The sequence below is a fragment of the Coturnix japonica genome, chromosome 3 (genome assembly GCF_001577835.2).
Source record: "Coturnix japonica isolate 7356 chromosome 3, Coturnix japonica 2.1, whole genome shotgun sequence".
Classification (NCBI taxonomy): domain Eukaryota; kingdom Metazoa; phylum Chordata; class Aves; order Galliformes; family Phasianidae; genus Coturnix; species Coturnix japonica.
In genome coordinates this window covers 36159459-36176121 of record NC_029518.1, presented here as the reverse complement: position 1 = coordinate 36176121, position 16663 = coordinate 36159459, and the positions used below count along the sequence as shown (strand labels likewise).

The 16663-nt window shown below is 37.9% G+C and overlaps 1 protein-coding gene across 1 annotated transcript in view; it reads right to left on the bottom strand.

Moving 5' to 3' along the window:
* The window catches only part of GALNT2 (polypeptide N-acetylgalactosaminyltransferase 2), an 85379-nt gene that overhangs the window by 42617 nt on the left and 26099 nt on the right, over positions 1 to 16663 (bottom strand). The gene's annotated exons all lie outside the window — the stretch shown is intronic.

The window sequence follows — 16663 nt, the reverse complement described above, 5'->3', positions numbered from 1 at the left end:
AAGTACACAGCAATATCTAAGCTTCTGCATTTTAAGTGTATTTAGTAGTCCAAGAGAGCCAGCTTTAGAATTTGGAAGATAAAAGATGATCATTTCCTCTACTGCTGAAAAAAAATGAAGAAATCAACAAAATATCGAGGCAGACTTCTGCATTTAATATATAACAATGCTTGCCCAGAGGAAGTAAGAATTAAGAAGTAAAAATAGAACAACAACATTTTGACCAGAAATATGTGCAAGGCAGGCAATCAAGTACTCCTCCAATAAGGAATAACACAACCATGAAAGTTGCCTCAAAAAGAAGTCAGTTTATCTAGCAGTAATATCCCAAGTGGCAGTTTTCTGATTGACTGGAAAGCCTCCCAAGTAGTTATTCACAAAGTATAATTTTCATGTTCTTTCAAGATTATTCTAGGTATAGGTTACTATAGGCAACTCTGATGGATATGTTACTAAAGGAATATGGATAATACCCATTTAGAGAGACTGAGGAAACAAAAAACACTAAGATTTTTCTCCTCCTCCCTCTCCAAATTCCAACATTTATTCTCAAAGTCTCATTTTCCTTTCAATAGGGGGAAAAAAACCATGACCTCATACTCTTATTTCCTTACTGTAAAAACAAAACGTGAATGTGGAATTCAGGTTCATATTATATTACATACTTGGATAACAGTGTAAATTTTAGAAAAAGAAGATAATTAGGAATGGTATGCTGATCTGCACACTAAGCCAACTGATTTCAGAGCCAGATGCTTTTATTTCTCTCAGACACTTAAAAGAAATTTTATTACCCTTTCTATATTCTCCATCAAAGAACTTCTAATTATAAGCTTTGTTTTTTGGGGGGCAACCGCGCTAAAGGCAGCATCTTCACTATGAACAGCAGAATTGTTTGCACCTCTTCTAGTAATCCGCCCAAGCCTCCAGAATAAGGTGATGGTATGCAAGCTGCCTACTGTGAGCGGTCTCAACCACTGTAATTCCTAAGCTGAATCTGGTACGTCTTTAGAATAATAAGTAGTTGGAATGAGCCAAATTCAGCTTGGAGAACATTTAAACCAGAAATGACAGCTTTTCAGCATGTCCCCAGGCACAAACGCTGAACTTCCCAATGTAAACTCAGCTTAACTGTCTACATTAAGTAAGAACTAATAACTGGAGATTTGAATGTAATGTCTCATATTTCTAAAACACCAAAATGCAAAACTCAACGTTGATGTTTTATTGCTAGTAATCATTTCTAGAGAAGCAGCTATATAAACACTGAAGTTAAAAATGAAGTGCAATCAATGCATGTTTTTCACAGAATCGTGAATCGAGGATATCAGAGAAGGAATTTGTTCAGGTCCTTATACTAGATTTGCCATGCAGTCTGTGTTTCAAGCTACAAGGCCCTGTGGATGTCAGTAAAAAGAAAAAAAAAAACTTTAAGACAATAAGAAAACACATGTCAAGAGAATTATCACTGCTCATGTAGGTGAATGAAAGTACACCTCAGTGTGCTTTAAGCCCCAGCAGCACGCCGAATGAAAAGCTTTCTTTGGTTCTAGAATATCTGGATTTTAGTAGCTATTTGATTTTCCATGCCATTTTTAAAGACGGCAGCACTACGGAAACACTTTATGAATAACTACAAATATCAACTGTAGGTGGTAGAAAATCTTCCCAGCACAAGAACGTCAAGTTCTGCAGAAATTCTACTCGGCTCTTCATTGCCCCATGAGACCAAGACAAAAAATACATTAATTGAAAAATAAAAGCTGAACATCAATTAAGCATCCAAAAGAAACTGGAGGGATTTCTCATTAAGTTAAGGAAAGGCATTGAGTGCCTTCTCGTTCTTTTTTCTTCCACCCTCACACCTTTAAAGTCTTTAGGAAAAAGTTCTGCCATTCCTACTGAGCTTAACAGCATAGGAACATATGTCATTAGGCACGATTATATATTAAGCTCTTTTCCCTTGTTTCCCCAACCACCTCCCCAATTAAACTACAAAGGACAAAAGTTAGACTTAGAAAAGTTGAATGCAATTTTGAATACTTATGAATAAGAGACTTCTACCCAACTATTTCGGTACAGCCTACAGATATTCTCAGGTAAGCTACACTGAAAGGATGGAAGTTCCTAACACAGATTGCTGGGTATTCAGTCTCGCTATCGAACAGAACAGGGATGGCAGAGTATGGAATATTGACCTCTAACCTTCGTGCCTTTAATTAAGGCTTTGTGGTATTTTTCCTCTCCAAAAAAAAGTCTATTTTAATGATGTTCTATTTTAACCACAAACTTTCAACCAATAAAGCATTTTGAAGATAACTGTAGACATCCAATGCCTTTAAAGGGGAAAAAGAATACATTATGTCCTTTAGAGAGCTCAAAGCGCATGAAAAGGAAAGAAAGCAGACATTAATTCCATAGATATAAATATACCAGGATCAACCAGTTTCTTTGGATCTCTAACTGTAAATTGTTTCACAGTGTTAATTCGATGCAACACAAATGAAACATATGGTCAGATTTCATTCCTATGTTGTCATCACAGAAAAGCATTGCATTCTTCACCTCGAGTACTGTGTTCAGTTTTGGGCACCTCAGTACAGAAAGGACATTGAGGTGCTGGAACAGGTCCAAAGAAGGGCAACAAGGCTTGTGAAGGTCTTAGAGAATATTCTGTACAAGTAGAGACTGAAGGAACTGGGGCTGTTTAGTCTGGGGAAAAGGAGGCTGAGATGAGACCTTATTGCTCTCTTCCAATATCTGAAAGGTGCTTACAGCGAGAGCGGGGTTGGTCTCTTCTTGCTGGTGACAGGACAAGGGGAAATGGCCTCAAGTTGTGCCAGGGGAGGTTTAGGTTGGATATCCCTTTACAGAAAGGGTTGTTAAGCACTGGAATAGGCTCCCCAGGGAGGTGGTTGAGTCACCAACCCTGAATGTGTTTAAAAACCCTTTGGATGTGGAGCTCAGGGACGTGATTTAGCAGAGGGCTGTTAGTTATGGTAGTATGGTTAGGTCACAGTTGGACTCAATGATCTTTAAGGTCTGTTCCAACCTGAGTGATTCTATGACTCTGTTCTGTGATTCTAACATAGTCACCACCAGTAGCTGTGCATTTTCACCAAAGCCTGCATGCTGTGCTCCTAACAGTCTGCAACAGTGGATGTGAACCCCTGTCACCACTGCTGAAGCACACCACCCACAGCCTCACCATGATCACATTTGCTCTGTGGTCTCCAGAAACACTCAACATGCATCCATGAATGCCAGTGGGTGCCATTTTTTCTTCATGGAGTAACACAATGACACACTTATTGTTTTAATTATGTTTAAGGCTGATTAATCAATAAAGTACAGCAACTTTTTGATTCAGAATAAGTTAAAATGTCCCTAACACCTGAAAAAGCATACATTAGTTCATAAGCCTTGCCACTGCCCCTTTTCCTGCTCAACTCATCCAGTCCATTAACACAACGTGGTACATTCAATCTGTAATACGAAAAATGGCGCAGTAGTAGATTTCAGCCTCAGGGTTCAGACGCTCAGCTCATTTCTACGAAGATCAAAAAAAAAGCTTCGTCAAATGATTAGTTACAAATTAAGACTTCATTGAGTGGTGGGTGGGAAAGGAGGATGAGGCACTTAGTAAAAATTCTAAGGAAGATTCAAACTCATTTTTACAGCGTTTTTACACATCTACTGCAAGATGTCATCATCTGCAGCAAGAAAAGTAAGATAAGTGCCGTTTCAGTTTAGAAAGCTGTAATTACACAGAGACATACGTTATTGGATCATTTCATTAGCATTACTTAGATCATCCAGACTGCTTCCCCTTCTGGTTTGGGTATATTTATTTGCATCTACTGCTACATTCCTTAGAAGTGTTTCAAAGCAATTAGTGTATCGCCAATTGTTATTTCACTTGGCACAAAAAAGACATTAAACTAATCCAAATCTCTAGGTATTGCTGTTCTATAGCTGTACTACTGTTTTTCCTATTTATGTCTTTTTTTTCTTTAAACTCACATTTCAAGTGCCACAGATCTGACATTTAACTGTGATATATTAGACTTCATTATAGGATTTCTATCCTACACTGACTTCCCATCGCCAAGAAAACAATTTTCCAACATGTAAAGTTGCTAGATACGTCAAGATCTCACACGTCTTATAAGTGACAAGTCCACACAAACAACAGAAAAACTCCTGTGGTTAAAAATATCAACTGGAAGCTCAGCATGCATCCAACTCCAGTCTTTCTTACCACTGCGGACCCTGATGCTGAACACTACACAGCGTTAAGGCACAGGAGATGTTTGGGAGTTGTGACTGCACCACACACTACTAAGACAGCCGCTCACTGTCTCCTAGATGGAAATGGCAGCAACACAGAAAAAAATCATCACATGGATAAACACACAGCACTACCCCATGGCCTAATGCCATCCAGCCACCTTAGATGCATGTCAAATGTGGAAAAGACCACCCTAGCTCATCACTGTGCAGCAACACAACATTTCAATGTTGCTCAATGCAGAATAGAATTTACTTGATTTTGGAATAGGTGCTCTCACTGAAGCAGACACTTCTCCCAGCACTCCATATACTTCTGCTCTAGTGGTGCATTGGAACCATACATGCATAAGCACCTTGATGTTACGCATAGCTCAGTACTTGGCACTGCAACAGTTCAGCACCTGCTAGGATTCAGATCCCCACCAAGGACCAAGGCTCCTTGCAGAAGCTTGATACCTGAGAAAGGATTCAAAGCTGGCTATACATGGATGCAGCAAAAGTCCAATCTTGATTGCTACTTTTTTTCCCCCCAACCCAGTTTACAAGCTTACTAACAGACATCACATGAGATGCACATAGAATAGCTACTCAGGCTCTGAAGCACCAGCCACTCCTAGTCCTACAGAAACTTAAGCAAGGAGAATCAAATTCATCTGCTTGCTTTCTGATTTGCTGCCATCTAAGAGGATGTCTCAAGAAATAAGGCTTCAAGTCTCTTCCTGTAGTAAATGAGCCTAGTTTTCCTACATGCCAGACAAGTACTCTAGCAATTTCATTTAATTACATTAAGGAGCATCCGTGTCTTCCCTTGTCAGCAAAAACATTTTGTATGAAGCAGACAAAGCATACTTCAATAATGCCTAGAATGGTGATTCTTACAAGCGAAACAGACAGGAAATATCCCATAAACAAATGCTGACTTCATGCGGATGCCAAGTTACTTAGCATTAGTAAAACATTTCCAAGTAAATCAAGAAGCATAATGTAAGAAACCCAACAAGCACTGAAAACACCTTGCAAAATTTGATTACATATTTGTAAGAAGCAGTCTGATATTATTACAGCAAAACTTATTTTTCCTCTTAATTCCTTCTTTACTTAAATGACTGCCAAAGGTACATTCTTTTCATACGCCTGAATACCTTAAGTAAAATAGAAGCTTCCTCTACGAGAGAACAAAACCACACACGATCACCACACAAGCATACAAGAAGGCAATTTCAGATCCTTATGAAATATGAAAACTATAATTTGATAGTTCCACATGTTTAGATCCAGGCTCAGTGAATACACACGAAGCATTTTGATAGTGCCTGCTACTATAACCTGCAGTCTCGAGACTGTAAAACAAAGTCCCTTTGAGTCCCACTTATCTGTAAAGTTTACCTTTAGTCAGGACAAAGCACATATTTTAGTGCTTACAGGCACTATTTGAAGTGTCAGAACAACTATAAAACCTGACATGACATTTCATAAACTTAGATCAAGTTAGACAAAAATAATGCTTTCTCTAAAGTTTCTGGCATATACAACCACATTCTCTGAGGAAAGCCTGATCCAACATTGCAGAGAAAAACTTATTTGTACAGCAAGTGGCAAAAACTGGAAGATCTGGTTAAGCTTAATTTGAGATTCCTGGACATTATAAACTTATTCCACTGAAAAGTGACAACAGGTACAGAAAAGCCTCAGGTCAGGGCAGAGTAGCATTTTAGATATGAGTAAACTGTTTTAATACAAAGATTTGCATTCCTGTATATTTGTTTTTGAGGGTGGGGGGGAAATGAATTTGAAGATAGCCTGAAATGAAAAGTGTGTTTTAAGCCTCAAATCCCCGCATTGGTTTAATATGCATTGGGTTGATTGAATAGTATGTAAATGCTATGCAGTTTTTTATTGTATTGCAATACATGACAACAAATGGTAAATTCTTCCATAAGCATCTGACATCACAAGATGTTGATTTTCTGATAAGTTATATTCTCTTGCACAGAGATTTCATCAAGAGCCTTAACTAAGTGGTCAACCTTATCATCTATCAGAAGAAAATTAAGTACTGCCTGCCTTCCAAAATTGGCAAGCTAGTATATGACAAAATGAAAACAAAACAAACACACAAAAACACAAGTCAATGACCACAACAAACCCTAACTTTTTTCACTCTGCAGATGAAGAAGTCCTGTAAGGGCAATAATATTAACATACTTGCTCATTTAAACTAACTGTAGGTAGGAACGCGCCTTCTTATCAGAGGCTACTTCTAATAATATCAGCTAACCTTAATCTACTACCCTGCCTAAAGCTGTCTGACCAACCAAGCAAAAGGCTCAGCACAGCCTAATACACAAATGACACTTGCTGTGAAGTGCCCAAGGACAAGAAAGCTAATCAGTCTCATTCTAACTTATGGTTGGGACAGTTACCTCTCCCTAGAAAGCTGAAGTGAGGGGAAGGCCTCATACACCAGAAAGACCATAAATGCAGTGGAAACGCTACAGAGGAAGCATTAAAAGGCTGCTTCCCAAGTCCATCATTCTCATTTGAGCGTTACTGCACACGTTCTGCTTCTCACCGTAGAGCTTTGCAAGAGGTGAAATCCAAACATTCAAGTAGCTTAACACAAGTACACCTGTTTTAATTTAGATCCAAGGGATAACAGGTATGCCAGAACCCCTGTTTGATTTGCTTGTCCCACAGATCAAAGAGATCCCATGGAACAAGCAGACCAGTAAGAGGAAGAAATCCAATGACAATACAGCCTCCAGCAGCCGCCCTGCTCTGCACAGCGAGCGTGTGGCTGGGGCAGCTCTCTCTGACAGCCATTCATCACATCCCTGCACCAACTGCTGATGGTCCCCACTTCTCCCCTTACAGACGCTGCTGCTCTTAGCTTTGTTGACTGGCCTCCTTCAGCAGTGAACAGTGAGCTTTGGAACCAGAGCAGAGAAGTACATGTGTACCTACCACTTCAATGGCTGGGCTTTTTTTAAACCACCGTATCAACCGCAGTTATGTGATTTGATGAAGGGCAGCAGCTGAAGGTGTGCAGAGTATGCAGGGTAGATGAGAAAAGGGCAATGGGAAAAGCCTTTTCAGCACAAGTAAAGAATTAAAAGTTTAGCTACAACATTAAACGACCCTATCACTCAAAACCACCGTCTGCTTTCAAGCAGAAAAATATACAATTACTCCAACAAACGTTCAGGCACGATTTAATGCCAAACCTTGTTAATTCTACAATATCAGAAATGCCCAATAAATTAGCCTGCATTTCAAAGTCCTGTCTCTAATCCTCTTTGAATACAAATAATCACTGCTTGTTCTTACCTACAAGACTAACTTCTTCAAAGAAGTGGGGGGGGGAAGGGAGAAAAAAGGTTTCTCTGAGCACAGAAAGCAACGGGTGTGGTGTTTTGATTTATTACACATGAGAAAGCCTCTTTTTCTTCCAGTTAATAACTCCAGTTTTTCTGAGCTCCCAGGTAGTAAGCTAAGGACTGAATAAGCAGGTAGATCTCAATTTATAGAGTGCGAATCCAATAACAATTATTTCAATAACCCAAGTATTTCCAATTTCCCTTCTGTATACTTCTGAAGGAGGCAGAAAGCAATTCCTCATCAGCAACACAGAAAACAGCTGGGCAGAAAATAAGAATGGAAGAAAAATTATCATGCCTTTCACACATCTTGAAGTTAAAACAAACAAGGAGCGCAATCAGAACTATACACTTTTCAGCTTAATTTTGTTTTATAAATATTTAAGCCTGCAAACAAAATGGAGATCAAAAGGATACATGCATTTATTAGATATACAAGTATATCTAAAGGCAGAACTGTTATTGCAGTCACATCCATGGTTCGTTAGTAAAGGGAGCAAGGTGACTTACTGCAACAAACCAACACAGAAATAGGATCCAAGAGAGCTACTCCATGAGGGGGAGGTAGAGAGGAAGGAAAAAAAAATGCATTTGACAGTTTGAGTGCTTTGCTGGATTGGAACTGCAGCATTATGATACAATGAAGAACAAAACTTTATACCACTATTTCCTCAGACCTAACCGAAGGTTAAAACAGGTACAGAAACAAATTGTAGATAGCAGCTTTAATTGCCTTGTCTCAACCAGTCTTAAATCCTTTGTATAGCATGCAAAAGTACTTTTGCAGTGCCTTGGGAAAAAAAAACAGCAACTGGAAAGCAAAAAGTAAGGGGACTTTAAAAGAACGGGAAAAGCTCATTTTCAGGTTGTTCAGGAAATGAGCCTTTGAAGAACATGGGAGCCATTTCTTTCTACCGCTTTCAAGGACGTCTTTTGAACACAGATAGGAAAAGTTTTATCTGTAGACCTTCATAACTCCTTTAACGAAATCAATTTATAACAAGCTAAGTTTGACAGACAGCTTCTGCCTTCAGCAGTTCTCTACATTTTCCCCTTCCATTCCAACATTAGTCTTTACAAACAACTCTGCAACACTGGACACATGATGTAGTACACACAATATCACTATTAAGAATCCGCAGTTCAGATACTAATTAAAAAATTAGAAATGAAAAACAATGCCAACATTCAGTGTTAGTATAGTTCCAGAATTCTGACAATAATTCCAGTCAATAAGCAATATCCACCAACTCAGTTAAACACTGAAGGCTCCATAGTATGAATTTCATGCAAAGCTGTCAGTAACGTCTCTCAGTTTTGCCAGATGTAGGCAAAGTTGTTGAACTTTGTTGAACTTTCAAAGGGTGTGAACTGTTCTAAGAAACTCACAGATCACCATTAAGTGAAATGTAAAGCACATACAGACCCACACCTTTAAGGCAGGAAACCACTTACTTCAGATAACTGCTGTAGTTTCTGCTCTTAGCACTCTGTGCTGCTTTTCCACTGAGCTTTGCTTCACTAGTTTGCCCCCAGTTTCTGAGAAGGTGCACTTCCTGCAGATGGAGCCCCAGCCCCATTTGCTCAGTCCGGCACAAACAGTGAGGCACAATGCAGAGAAGCAGCTAAGTTCAATAGGAACTCTATAAAGGAAGCCCTTCAGAAATGGTTTAGGTCTGTGTGCAAAATCTCACAGTATATATAATGCATCTCTAAGGCCTGCAAGAACATAAGCTCCTAGTGCCACAGGCAGCTACAAGCACACAAACCAGTTCATAGCCAAACAAGTTTTTTGGGACAGGCAGGAAGGTGTTCAGAAACAATCCCAGCCCTTTCCTGAAGCATCCCAAGAATCCCGCTCATTTGAAAGCGTCAAGTTGGAAGCCAGCTTCAAACTACGTACTCATGCTAAAGTTAATCTGGCTCTAAAAAGTGGTTAGAAACCTCCTGAATGCTAAGGCCTAGCAAGAAGATGGGAGCTCAAGTCTGCGCAAGTTAAGACCTATTCATCCAAAATCCCTCAGGAGAGGTCACCAACCCCGCACTCTTCAATGAAATCACACACCAACCCCACAAAAGAAGCTTTATAATAGAAACTGACCTAAGAAGGAAATAAAACAGAACTAAAGACTGATCCAAGCATGACGGATAAACCAGGTGCAACACAGAAAAGCTTTTGTGCCGCTCTCAAATCCGTCAATAACAAGTGTCCTGGAATTTAACAACTCAAAAGATTGCAACAGAAAAAGTTCATACACGCAGATTCTACTCTAAGGCTGCTGAACAACTGCTCAAACTACTAGAAAGTTTTCAAAGTTGACATTTAAATCTTACTGCAGGGTTTTATGAGTTACCATGTTCTAAGCTTCATTACCTCAAATGTTTTTCTACTACCAAACTAGAAACAGAATATTAGTCTTAATATTGTAAATGCCATAAGATGAAGTCAAAGCTATCATCTGTTTTGGAACTCATGACTGGTACAAAAAAAGATAACAAAAAACAAACATCAAATTGATCTTCTATTTCCATAATAGTAAAACCACATTGAATTCTGTAACAAGCTCTCCGCACTCTCTTATCTGGTATGTATTTACATTGAAATTTGAGATAGAAGGCATCCCAAAATTATAAATACAAGCCTTCAGGAGAAGCAGTCCTTAACTCCATATGCATTCATGCCTATACACAAAGCACACCTTTAAAATTGCAACAGAAATCCTGAAGAGTAACTTGAACTACCACCAGAATACAAAAGCACTTACTGTCTGGACGTGAGATAGAAGTTGAAAACCTAACCATAGGAAAATAGTAACAAAATTAAGAGACACTTCTCTAATATAAAAACAAAAATAAGAGTAAAGCAAGATCTCACCAAAGAAAAAAGAAAAAAGGAAAAAATTCAAGATAATATCAACTGTCTTGAACTAAACAACAGTACTGTTTTCAAATTTAGCCAATAAAACAAGAGTGTCATCAGCTACCAAAAATAATACACTGTAATAAGGGTTTAGAAAAGTGCTTATTAAAAATAAATATATAAATAATGAGGGAGTAAGGACTGCATCATACTTAAGAAAAACTATGTTTTTTACACTAGAAAACAGCTCCAAATAAATCAGCTCCAGTAAAAATACAGTCATCAATTCGATGCTTCCACTGAACAGAAGGTTTCATATTCTAGAAAGATCACTGCAGTGCTGCAGCTCTGCTACCATGAACATGTGAAATAGCATCGACTTACTAATTTATTCATATGCTATTAGTCAACCAAGTACATATACAACCAAGTAATGCAATAAGTATCTAACATTACAAATCATTTTTTAAAAGCAGCACAGCTCTCATGATGATAAGGAATTCATGTTTCACTAATAGCAGATTCCATATTTTTCACTGCTTTTTCACTTAATTTCTGTAAGTTAAAGCAGTACGGCAACTGGCAGAATGAAATAGCTGGTGTGCCAGAAAAGGAGTAGGGGTTATTTTAGTATTGCTAATACCAAAGAACACTCAATAAAAACATGATTCTAGCGGTGATGTTTTCTTTCCTTGCATTAGTCTGAAGTGGGTTTTATTTATGCCTCCACTAACTGCAGACACAGTCCTCAGTTTTGCACAGCAGTAACTTCATTGTAACCAGAAATCTCACTCATGTGGTCTTTCCCAATTGCTATCCAACTATATCATCATCTCCATTGGACAGCAACCTTCTTTCTGACTAAAAAGGTGACTGCTTGTATTTAAAGAAGTCTCTCCACTGTAAATTGAGTCAACACAGCGGCACTTCATCAAATACAGCTCATCAGAAAAAAATAAAAATCGAACAAGAAATGATTTTAAACACTAGATCGTGCAGTCAGATTGATATGGCAGTATTTTTCCACTTTTATTGATTGTATAGTTTAATCTGTTTTATACAGAAACTCACTGTACGTAGCTTTTTAAGCAGGCTCATTCTTTACAAACACACAGAGCAGCTGTTCAGCTCCAGCAGTTAAGACTAGAGGAGAATAAAGGGAACAGGTAGTAACGTTAGATAACAGATGTAGATATTGAGAGACATTTGCTTCATTTACTTTTTAATCTACTTTGTCTGTTGTTCTTTTGAATCATCTGTAACTCCTCCTCATCACAATGAGGCCTTTGAAGTGATAGCTTTGATGCGCCAGTTCTTTCACTTCAAGGCCAACTGATAACATTCTTGAAATCGTCAATCTCTTCTGGATATTTCCCAAGTCCTAGAACAGTTTGTTTCACCTGAAAGATTTAGAAGATAGAACAAGAAACAAGTTGTTCATCAAACTCAGGCTGAATAGAACTGCATGAGTCAGAAATTCTCAGACACAGCCCTATCTTCCTGATGAATTGTTTCGGATAGTGCAGAGAAATTAAGAAGGTAGAGTTAAGTGGCTTCAATTTTTAGGCCAGATTTAAAACCAACACATACCGCTCTTAAAAGCGAACAAACACGTTTGCATCTGAAAATAGCACAACAAAGTCACAGCACACAAAATGAAGTTGGGTATCAGAGGGATAGTACAGCCATGCTTCTCATTAACCCCCACCAATAATTCAAAAGCAACTTCTAAACTAATGAGTAAATCCAATCTGTCAACATTTCTTAAATTCTGATTCACATTGATAGATAAATAGTTGAGATACAGTCTAAAAGGCAACTTTACTTCTATTTCTGCTATTGGACTAGAACAGAAAAAAAACTACACAAGTGTCAGCATTTTATAGTGCTGAGGCCATAAGAAACAGGGCTCTGCAGTATTAGCCCATAAGGAGTTATAAATATTTTGGTTCACCATACAGCTGTTCCTTTGGAAAAGTCATAATCCCATTTGCAATTATCTGCAACCCCTGTCAAGCTCTTTGCAACCGGACAGGATAGAATATTGAAGCTGATTCTGAATTGAACAATAGATTTAAAAATGGTTGGAGAAAGAATAACAAGGAAGGAAAGAAAGAGTCCATTAAAGGACTTTTCTTGAAGGAAGAAGAGTAGGCTAATAAATACCCAAATACACACAGATGCAGAAGAGCCCCTAGAGAAATAAACAGAAGTTTCAGAACCACCAAGCAACAATTCAAAGCAAATATTTCTTTGACATTTAATTCTCCCTACTAGATGCACACCTTTCAGATAAAAATGACTTTAAAAGGTTTATTATTGAAAAGATAGACCCCTTGAAAACTCATTTATTTTACACTTGCAGGAAAACTCTGATAAGGGACAGGGACATAGATTAGGTCACCTGCTCTTAAAGCATGTGCCATTCTGCTGATGGATAGTCTTCACGTGCTTAGATTAAAGTTGGGAAAAAAAAAAAAGAAGAGCTACAGAAAATTCTGAGTTAAAATCCCTTATATTTACACAAAATTTTACAGAGACATTCATAAAATTATTAAAAAAAAAAAGAGGGATGAGGGGAATGTGTGAACACGGGACTTGATCTACCATGTTAATTTCTCCAGCTGTTGAATGCTAACTTCCAAAAGCCAAAATACATTTTCTTTGTGGGATGCAGGTTTTTCTCCATTTTTCATTCTTTTCAGTCAAACATGCAAACACACACACACCCCCTCTAAGAGGATGAACCACCTGAAAAACCAACATATTGAGGCCATGGCTCTAAAAAAAAGCACCATGTTGCTATTTCTTGTGCTGGTGACTCCTTTACCATCCACACTAAAGGCAGAGGACTCGAGTCCTTTATCAGCTACACGCCCAATGCTAACCTTCAATTCCAGCGTCGCAGACTTAGAGACAATGCTGAGTTGATCTAAAACATATTTAGCCTCTAAGTCTTCTCATACAAGAAGAAATGCTCCTGATTAAAGCATGTGGTACACTTCTTGGACAACAGCTTCCCTTCATAAGGGCAAGAATTCTAAGCTGCTTTTGAACACCTGTTGTACAACGTTATTATTGGGTTTATTTCATTATCAGCTGCTTTCATTACTACTAAGGGAATTATTTTTTATCAAATGGAGTTGGGTAGGTGGAAATGATTTAAATATTTAATATGTTAAATTGATAACCTACAACAGGTTTTCTGTTACTGAACACCATTTTAATCAAGTGGTTTTTTAATTATTTTTTTTAATCAGGTTATTAGTTTAAATGCATTTCAGAATCGATAGTAAGAATGCCTTATTAAACACAAAACAATAAATAATAACCTTGAGAATAACCTTGGTTCACCAGATGGTTACTGTGCAAAGCAATTAATATAGGTTTATTGACTAGTTATAGACACAGGAAGATCGCGTATTTAAGAAATCAACTTGAGGCAAAGGAATATACACCAAAATTTGTATACTGCAGTTCACGTCACTTCAAGAGAAGGTATTGACTGTCAATAAATACCATTTTATTTCCCTACCTATGAATGACTGCTGCTAGCATTACTGAATACAAACAAGGCAATTTTGTTTTTAGACTTTCATGTATTCTTTTGCACTGTTCTCCAGAAATGTTTTAACAAACAGTAAAACTATATTTATGGGCTTGACAACATTGCAAGTAAGGAGCAAAGTTGACTTTCTGAGTCTGAAGCATTGCAATTATTCAAGTCTTGTCTAAGTGATTTCAGCATTTGGAACTAGTTCTCTGGCAACCTCACTGAGAGCCTTCTGAATAAGGAAGAGCACCTTGTACTTCTTGGCTTCCTTTAGCATAAGTAAGCAGCGTGCACTTGCAGCCCTGAAGGCCAACTGTAATCTGAGTCCATTAGAAGAGGGATGGCCAGTAGGTTCCTCTCTACTCTGCTTTCATGAGGCCTATCTGGAATCCAGGTCTGGGACTCCCAGAACAGGAAAGATATGGAGCTTTTAGAAAGGGTCCAGAGGAGGGCCGTGCAGATGCTCAAAGGGCTGGAGCATCTATGCTATGAAGGAGCTCAGTTTGCTCAGCCTAGAGAAAAAGATGCTGCAGGTAAACCTGCTTCTGGACTTCCAGTATTTAAAGGGAGTTTATAAATGAGAGGGATGCCGACTTTTTAAAGGATAGTGATAGGACAAGTGGGAATGGTTTTAAACTAAAGGGTGGGGGGAAAGGGGGAGGGGGTTTTCTGACAAAAACTTGTTTCTTGCTTTTTAATCCAAATTAGTCCTTCATGTCTCGTTTTACCTGTCTAGCTCTAGAATAGTCTATAGTGACAGTGAAAATGAAAGAATTTGTGAGGCAAAAAACACATCCTTTACAGAACTGATGTATGCTGTTGAGATTATCCAGAAGGGCCTCATCTAGAACACACTAGAGAGAAGATAAGGTTGGGAGAAGGAAGAGATAAAATACAGTTTACACAAACCCTGGATTCATACACCAAAGGACGAATAAGAAGTTCTACCCTCAGGTTTAATTATGGAAAATAAACACATCTTGAAATTATTTCTGCTTTTGGAAAGCAGCAGAGATCATGCTTCAGCAAAAAGGAAAGGAACTTAGAGTTCTGTACCAGTAGAAACAAACTACCAAGAAAAAAAAGAACTTCTGAAGCCCAACACAAATCTTAATCATATCCAAAAAAAGTAGACAGTAAAGTGGTATGAATAATATATATTCCGGATTACAGAAAATAAATACTTGTTCTCTTAATGAAATCATTCCTTCAGAGACAAAATAAAATACCAGTTGGTTATTTCTTTTTTTGCATAGCTGAGTTCCTACATTTTCATCTCCTTAAAAGGAGGAGGACTGCATCCCTAATGAAGTCTTTTTTTGAGGGTACCAGTGCAAACTACAGGGCTCCGAACTTTCTAGAAATTATACTTAAATCTTGTAAAATTGTTAGGAAAAGAATGTGTTTAATTAATTTCCATCATAACATCCCTGTTTAAAAGTAAAAAAGCAAACAAACAAGAAAATAAAAATAGTGAAAGAAGAAATTGGTTCCTTCTCAGACTTCCTTTCCAGAAGTTAATACAGGGTATAAGAATTAATTTATAAGAATTAATTCTCAATGTCATACTGCAACACTAACAAATCACACTGGTCAAATCTGATGAATAAAGTTGGTCCCACATGCTACTACGATAAAGCCAAATGCCACAGCAGAAGTCTAAAAAAAATCCCTGGTCAACAACAACAACAAAAGATCAGATGAACATCTTTTTGTGATGCACAACCAGAAAACTGTAATGAAATCTATTCCTTTCACAGGAAGAAAGAATTACAAGAGAGAATAAAGTGAAATAGTGCTGGCAATCAATACTTCTCTTATCCTTGAAGGAACATTCTGCATGTCATCCATTATGAGAAATATATTAATAGAGGAATGCAAAGTCTAGAATTCTCAGGCTGCCAAGCTTTGCTGCAGCACAAGAAAACCAAGTTTGGCTTCCTCTTACTCCTACTTAATGATCTTATCATGGTCTTGTATTAGCTTTCCAATGACTCACATGCAAAGAAAAAATTTCATCCCTGAAATGACTTTTTAATTACATTACCGATAAAATTTATAGAGACGTAAACAAGAAAAGAGCGCTTTATCAAACTAAGATAGGAAAAAAGCCACTTGCTAACCCTCGTTTCCGTGTGCATGAATATCTGTGGTTTGACAAGATTCCAATTCTGAAAAATGCTCTATTAAACTACAGATTCATTTGTTCACTAGCTACGCACCTCTTGGTTTATGGATTAGGGCATTGCCTACTATGACAATTCTGTTTCATCAATGAAAAAGTTAACTTGGTTAGTCTGTTAGAGTCATCTAATTCATACATAGCAATTTTATCTAGGCAGTGGTTCTTTCCATCTTGAGAAGGTGACTGAAGAGAAGGACACTGGCAGGAAGGCGTGCTGCAGACACTGCTCCAACTGCTCATGAGATAAAGCTGCACTTAATACAGGCTACCTCTCTGACTACCCTGGCACTGAGTCGAGGACGTAAGCAAGTTACCAACACTGAATTTTTTACATACACATTTTAATACTAGAATTTTCCCAATTCTTTTTATTGCCCAAATTTACATGGAGAGTA